At 40.8% G+C, this 7072-nt stretch overlaps 1 long non-coding RNA gene across 1 annotated transcript; it reads left to right on the top strand.

Annotated features, from left to right (window-relative positions):
- Positions 1–507: 507 nt before the first annotated feature.
- Positions 508–2753, top strand: LOC311248821. The gene is made up of 3 exons (XR_014620977.1): positions 508–661; positions 967–1061; positions 1927–2753. It is a non-coding gene; the product is annotated as an uncharacterized lncRNA (long non-coding RNA).
- The last annotated feature ends 4319 nt before the right edge of the window (positions 2754–7072 follow it).

Raw genomic sequence — 7072 nt, 5'->3', positions numbered from 1 at the left:
CTACTTAGTCAACACCCTTGAAAATTATGAATTGGAAGTTGTCCAGTTGATTCTAACAACCGAACTAACGTTAGCTAAATGTTAGTGTACTGTAAATGTCCAAACCCCCCCTCCTAATGTACAGTTTCCTCCCCCTCGTATGTATATATTTCCTGTTAGGATGTCTTTTTAACAGTACTGTATATTTGCATATCTTGGATGTCACAAATGTAACAGTACTGTATCTGTATGTCATAAATGTCATGCTATATATCTGTTGTGTATGTCATAACACATAAATGTCATTATGAATTGAAAATGGGGGACCCTGATGTAAACAAGACTAAAGTCTTTCTCTGGTCTGCATCCCCTTAACTATTGTGTGTATTGAGCTGTACTGTATTGTACCCATTCTGCAATCTGTTAATACAGTTTTCAATCAGCTAGCATGAGTAACCTGAATGCCTTACAATATCTGTGATCCACTTTCTCTTCTCTGTCATGCCTATCTCACCTTATAGCATTTTGTTGGCGGGGATGGACCTACTGTGCAATATCCAGACCCTATAAAAGCTGATGGGACCACATGTAAGTCGGTGCGTCCGTTGCCAAAGAAAAGACGCCTGCTTGATCCTGACAACCCCCCATCTAAAAAAGAACTACTGCAGGAAAATACTAACTTGTAAGTCCTGAAGACTGGGTATTGTCAAAGTCCTTATAGGCGGTATTGTCTGAATATTGTGATGTGTTAGTGAAGATGTGAATCACTAACTAAAAACACCATTTGCATGTGTGAATCAGATGTCATTTAATAATTTGTTATAAATGCTCATATCTAGTATTAATTTGTGAACCAAAGATACTGCAAGTTCTTGTTACAATCAAACAATACATAAATAATACTGAGACCAAATGTTATGATTAATGAACAACATGGATTTATTAATTAAAGTGCATTTATTTGATTATGATTTTGATACTTCACAGGAACATCAATCCCTCTCTGGATGTCATCAACCACCAATCGGAGCTCAGTTATACAGCTACACAGACGTGCACAGCTACTCAGACTGAAGGAGAATGTAAGGGTCTACCTTTCTTTTAGGAACTGAGAAGCATGATCTTTAAAAAATGCAGCAAGTCTGTGCAGTAATCTTTCCATAAATGGTATGTCTGGGAATATTCTTTCCACAAAGATATCTTTCTGCGTAAAAACTATGAATTCACAGAATTGGCAGCCTGTCACCATAAGTTGTCCTTGTATTTGCACATAATAGTCGTGCGTCTTCTTCAATGAAATACTGCCCCCCTCATCTTTGTGTAAACAGAAATCTGGGAAGTTGTCGCAAGCCTCCAATATCAAACAGTTTCTTGCCTTATAAGGACATTTCACTTCGACTATCCCACTCTCGCCATTGTCGCACAACTTCCCGTCAGGTGTGGCTCCTAAAAAATCAAACTCTGAATTGACAACAAGACCACACTCGTGAAAATGTCTGGCGGGATAAACCTCCAGATTTTGGCCTTCGCCTTTGCCTCATTCCTTTTCCCATACTCCAAAGCCGGGGCACAAATGGATGTCAACCGGAAAACACTCTCCAGAAATGTTGTTGTTGGGGCAGATTTTCTGTTTACCGCTTTCGCAAAGTTTGAAGCAGTCAGTCGTGACCTCCGCTATTCAAACCAGTCATTTGAGAGAGCCTGGGCCCGAGTGCGTTCTTCCAGTGCTACCAGGTTTGTGTCTGCAGTATTCAGATCTTTGTAGATCGCTGGAAGCTTCACTGGAGATGGCTGGTGCACAGATACATTTCCACACCTCTGGTGTGGAACCGGGTCTGTTTTCTTCTTGAGATTTCTTGTCTGTAGAATAAAAGCAAAATGTTATTATTGTGATGTCATGTATATGTGGAAACTCCCTAACAATAATTATAATATTTCTGTTTCCAGGGGTTTGCCCTTTAGAAGTATTGGGCACTGCTGTGGAAGGTGCAAGATTGAAGTCAGAGCTGGAGAAGAAGGAGAGGACGATAACCTGGTTGAGAGGGCAGCTTCTTGAAAAGGAACAGATAATACAGTCTCTCGAACAGGATGCTCAGAAAAAGACATTCTGTACTGTACAAAGTGTTGTCCAAAAAGAAACAAAGATCAAAGGGCTTTTTAAGTACTACACTGGGATCACATATGTTAGATTCATGTTATTGTTAGATTTTCTTGTGCCTGCTGGCTGTGATGCACCTTATGCAAAGGGCCGTAAAGACATGAGGTCACTAGGAAAATCCAATGGCCTATTCTTGACATTGTGTAGGTTAAGACACAACTTTGGACTTCAAGATTTGTCTCAAAGATTTGGAGTATCCATGCAGTCTGCAGGACTTGTTTTTAATACATGCATAGAACTTATGTATTTTAAATTTGGACAAATTAGCATATGGCCTCATAGAGACATTATTATTGAAAACATGCCTGAAAACTTTAGAAAGGAATTTCCTTCTACTTTAGTCATTATTGATGGTACTGAATTTAAGACCCAGGTGCCATCTGCACTGGCTTTACAAAGTCAGCTTTATAGTGACTATAAGTCAAGCACAACCCTCAAAGCATTGATTGGATGTGATCCAAGTGGGTCTGTCATTTTTGTGTCAGAGTTATTTACAGGTGCTGTATCCGATAAGGCGATTACTGAAAGCAGTGGTTTTTATGATTTACTTAAAACACTGAAAGTTCATGGTTACATCAAGGATGGTGATGCTGTTATGGCTGACAAGGGTTTTACAATACACGACGAGTTGAAAGAGCTTGGATTACGTTTGAATATCCCTCCTTTTACTGCTGTTCATTCTCAGATGTCTCAGTCAAATGTGGCATTGACTAACATAATTGCTCGTCACAGGGTTCATATTGAGCGTCTTATATGTAAAGTTAAGACGTACAAAATCCTTTCAGATCGCATACCAACAACCCTTTTCAAAACGATAAACCAGATATGGTCAGTTTGTTGTTTTATGACCCTACAACAGGATGTGTTTGTAACTGATAAATGAAATTGTAGACCTGCATTACCTGATAAGAAAGTACAGAACCAATCTGGACTTCTCCAAAAGGGGTTGTGATCTTTGGCACACTGGTAGACAGGATATTTGCCAAAGGTGTTCCAGTCATCCGTTGTAGATGGGCAATATCTTCCTCTGTTACAGCTGGAAGTCTGTAAATATTTAAAATATTGTATTAAATGTATTGCATATATTAATAATAACTTGGTCATACTTTTGCTATATTTCTGAGATGGAAGAACGATGTTTTGGTCACTTTGTTAATATGAAAATTGAAGTTCAGTTCTGAATCTATGATAACCCAGAGACTTGTGACCTCAGATTTGATCCAAGGGGTTAGTCCTCCCAGGTTCTTTATTAACGTTTATTTTTTTGTTTTGGGGCCGATAATTAGAATTATAGATAGAAAACCTACATTATGTCCTCTGATGATATCACCCAGCAGTAACATGTAAAGGACCTAAGCAACTCCCTTGTGCAACTCCATAGTTGTTGTCATATATCTCAGACATGTGGCCTCCTAGTTTAACATAGAATTTCCTCCCTCTGATATATGTTTTAACCCTTCTGCCTTATTAGGTAACTGACAGAGTTGGCACATCAGTGCATGAAAAGATTGCATCACGTTCAAGGTCATAAAAAACTTAATTTGTAATATTTCGTTCCAATTCTTTTTTTTATGAATACCACTATAAGGATGGAGACCTTATTCTCATTTTAGTCTGAGGTCACTGATTATTTTGGTGAGGGCAGTTTCAGTGCTATGCTATTTTCTGAATCCTGAATTCTTCTAAGATTGTGTTCTCTTCATTGACATTGATGTCTCATGAGCTAATTTTATATGTACATCAACTTATAAAGAGTATTACTAATAAAATTCATTTTTGATATTGTAACTCATGGACTTTGTTCACTTTATTATATCTGTTGGGTGTATTACTACCACTTTACCTGTAAGAAGTGTCAACATGGCACACCACTGGCCGTCTCTTTCTCTTCTCAGAGGGTTTTGCAACCACGACATGGTTAATAGGTACTGGCTGTATTTTATCACCTCTGGGGACATGCCATTGCTGTGGTATGCTGGTGCAACTTTGTTGTTCTGGTATGTGGGTAAAGTTGTGCCATTTGAATCCTTGAAGAGACTTGACAATGCCAACGACATGGGAACAGTGTCCATTTATCCTGAAAATACACATGCAACAATCAAATGGTTGATAGCTACTCCACACATCAATATACAGCTGCGCCAACACTAAAGGTAAGCTAGCTAATTACAGTAGTTCAAATTCAAAGGTTTATTTGTCACCTACATACCGCGACATTTGTGTGATTAGCATAACGTTAGATGATTAGCCCATTGTAGCTAGCAGTTAGCAGATATACTAGGCTTAAATCTTCATTCACTCTAACAATTTTATAATAAGGGACCACTAACATACTCACCCTGCTTTACATGTGCAGTAGGACTCCACAATTGTATCCTGACGAAATACAATGTGGAGTTTGTGAGGCGTTTGTGTCTTCCGCATAGACCGCCAACACTTGGCATCAACTTTGACGTTGTCATCTCCTTCTCCGTCCGAAATCCTAATTTCATGGATATATCCGTGAGTAAAATAATTCAGGCCTTTCTGGAGAACTCTCTTCGATAGAGTAGCGGCATTGGGCAAATAACTGATAGCAATAGTTTCAGGAATCTTTAAGAGAGAATCCATGTTGTTCGATTGACATGTGGTTGTTTCAGTGTGCCTGTGAGAACATTTGGGAGAGCTTGGGAGACCATAGCAACAGTAACACGGGGGGGGGCGGGACTTCCCGTCACCGCGGAAAGGTGTATTACTGTGTGTTAATATATATATATATTGTTGGCCTCTGTGCCACTTCTCTACTTGAGTGAGTATTCTCTTGTTGGCCTTTGTGCCTATTTCCACTGAGTGTGGAGTGATACTCTACTGCCATTTTGCCATTGTTCCATTTAAGTGGAACTGTATATATATATTTGTAAACTGTATGCCATTGCCACTTTGTGTGGACTTGTACCTTTGGTACGTTTTGCTGGGTGGTTCCCAGTACCAACCTCTGGCTGGTTGGTTAGTGTCGGTGGACGCTGATTAGTTTGTTTATTTATACTTACCTTGTTTGTTCTCCCCTTACCCTTTTCCCTTTGTGTGTGTTATGAACCTTTTATATTTTCTGGGTATGTGTCACTGTCAGGTGAAGTCTGTGACCAACGTGAGGTGAGAATCCTTCGTGATACGGGTGGTTCGCAGTCATTTATCCTGGTGGATGTGTTACCATTAAATGAGAAATCGTCCTGTAAATCGAGTGCCATTGTAAGGGGGATTGAAATGGGTTTTACACCCGCTCCTTTACATAAAATACATGTGAAATCAGACCTAATTACAGGTTGCTTTTCCGTGGCGGTTTGCCCATGGAGTTGACTGCATCATGGGGAACGATATCGCTGGAGGGAAGGTGATCCCTGCTCTGGAGGTTGTGGATGCCCCAGTGTCTGAATTTGTATGTGATGCATTGATTAAAAGTCACCCAAATGTTTTTCCTGTTTGTGCTGTGACCAGGGCTCAGGAGAGGAAACGAGAGCAGGGGGTGACGCTGGGTGACTCTATCTGTGGCAAGGCTCTTGCTGAGGACAGGTGGCCATCTAGTGGCGAGATGGAGAAGGTCGTGAGTAGCGTTCAGAGGAAGCTGGTAGTTCCCAAATTCGCTGACGTGCCATTACCACTGACTCGTCAAGCATTAATCGATGCTCAACAAAATGATACCTCCTTATCAAGCTATTTTGCGGCAGTCGCCAGCACTACTGATGGTAGTAAACATGACTTTTTAATAGAGAAAGGGGTGTTGATGCGCACCTGGGTAGCTAGGCCGGGTGTTACAGACTTGAAGTGTGGAGAAGACTGGAATATAGTGCACCAAATTGTGTTGCCAGTAGAGAGTAGACATCACGTTTTGATGTTAGCACACGAACATGTGTGGTCTGGTCATTTGGGTGTTTCTAAAACGTATGACAGAATTTTGCAGAATTTTTTTTGGCCCGGTCTTAAGACCGATGTGGTAAATTTTTTCGGTACTTGTATTACCTGCCAAATAATGGGGAAGCCAAATCAGGGGGTGCCTCCGGCTCCCCTGCACCCCATTCCTGCGATGGGGTAACCTTTTGAGCATGTGATCATTGACTGTGTGGGTCCCCTGCCTAAGACAAAAGCAGGAAACCAATACATGTTAACCATTATGTGTCTTGCCACCCGTTTCCCAGAGGCAATACCTCTGAGGAAAATTACTGCCCCGGCCGTTACCAAGGCCTTAAACAAGTTCTTTGCTACTTTTGGTTTGCCAAAAACTGTACAAAGTTATCAGGGCACGAATTTCATGTCTAAAACCTTTAATCAATCATTGCAGGCTTTGGGTATCAATCACACGGTGTCTAGTGCATAACATCCTGAGTCACAGGGGGCGCTGGAGCGCTGGCACCAGACGCTGAAGGCGATGCTAAAAGAGTACTGTGTTGATACAGGTTGTGGTTGGGATGAAGGTGTGCCATTTGTACTGTTTGCTATTAGAGATGCTAAACAGGAGTCACTTGGGTTTAGCCCTGCAGAGCTAGTATTTGGTCACGGTGTGCGTGGTCCATTGAAGATGCTCAAAGAGAAGATGTTGTCTGGTTCTCCTCCTAAATCAACTGTGTTTGGTTTGGTCTCCCGGTGTAAGGAGCGTGTAACTGAGGGGTTACAAAACCCTGACTGTATTAAAGATTGTGATAGATTAAACCACTGCTAATTATTATTATTATTACTTGCCAGACAGTACAGTTATAATATGGCAGACACTCAGAATAAGACGGCACGGTGACAAAGAAATATCATTTATAGTATTTATTATTATGCAGTAATTGTACAGAATGGGAATTAAGGGTCGCGCTTGTATGGCGAAGAATGTGAATAAAGTCAGTCAGTAGCAAAGTCAGTTGGAATGAATAATTCCTAAGCTGGGATACTAGACTAAACGCCGCCTGGCGTAGG

The sequence above is a fragment of the Notolepis coatsorum genome (genome assembly GCF_963971535.1).
Source record: "Notolepis coatsorum genome assembly, contig: SCAFFOLD_840, whole genome shotgun sequence".
NCBI lineage: Eukaryota > Metazoa > Chordata > Actinopteri > Aulopiformes > Paralepididae > Notolepis > Notolepis coatsorum.
This window is presented reverse-complemented; position numbering and strand designations above follow the sequence as displayed.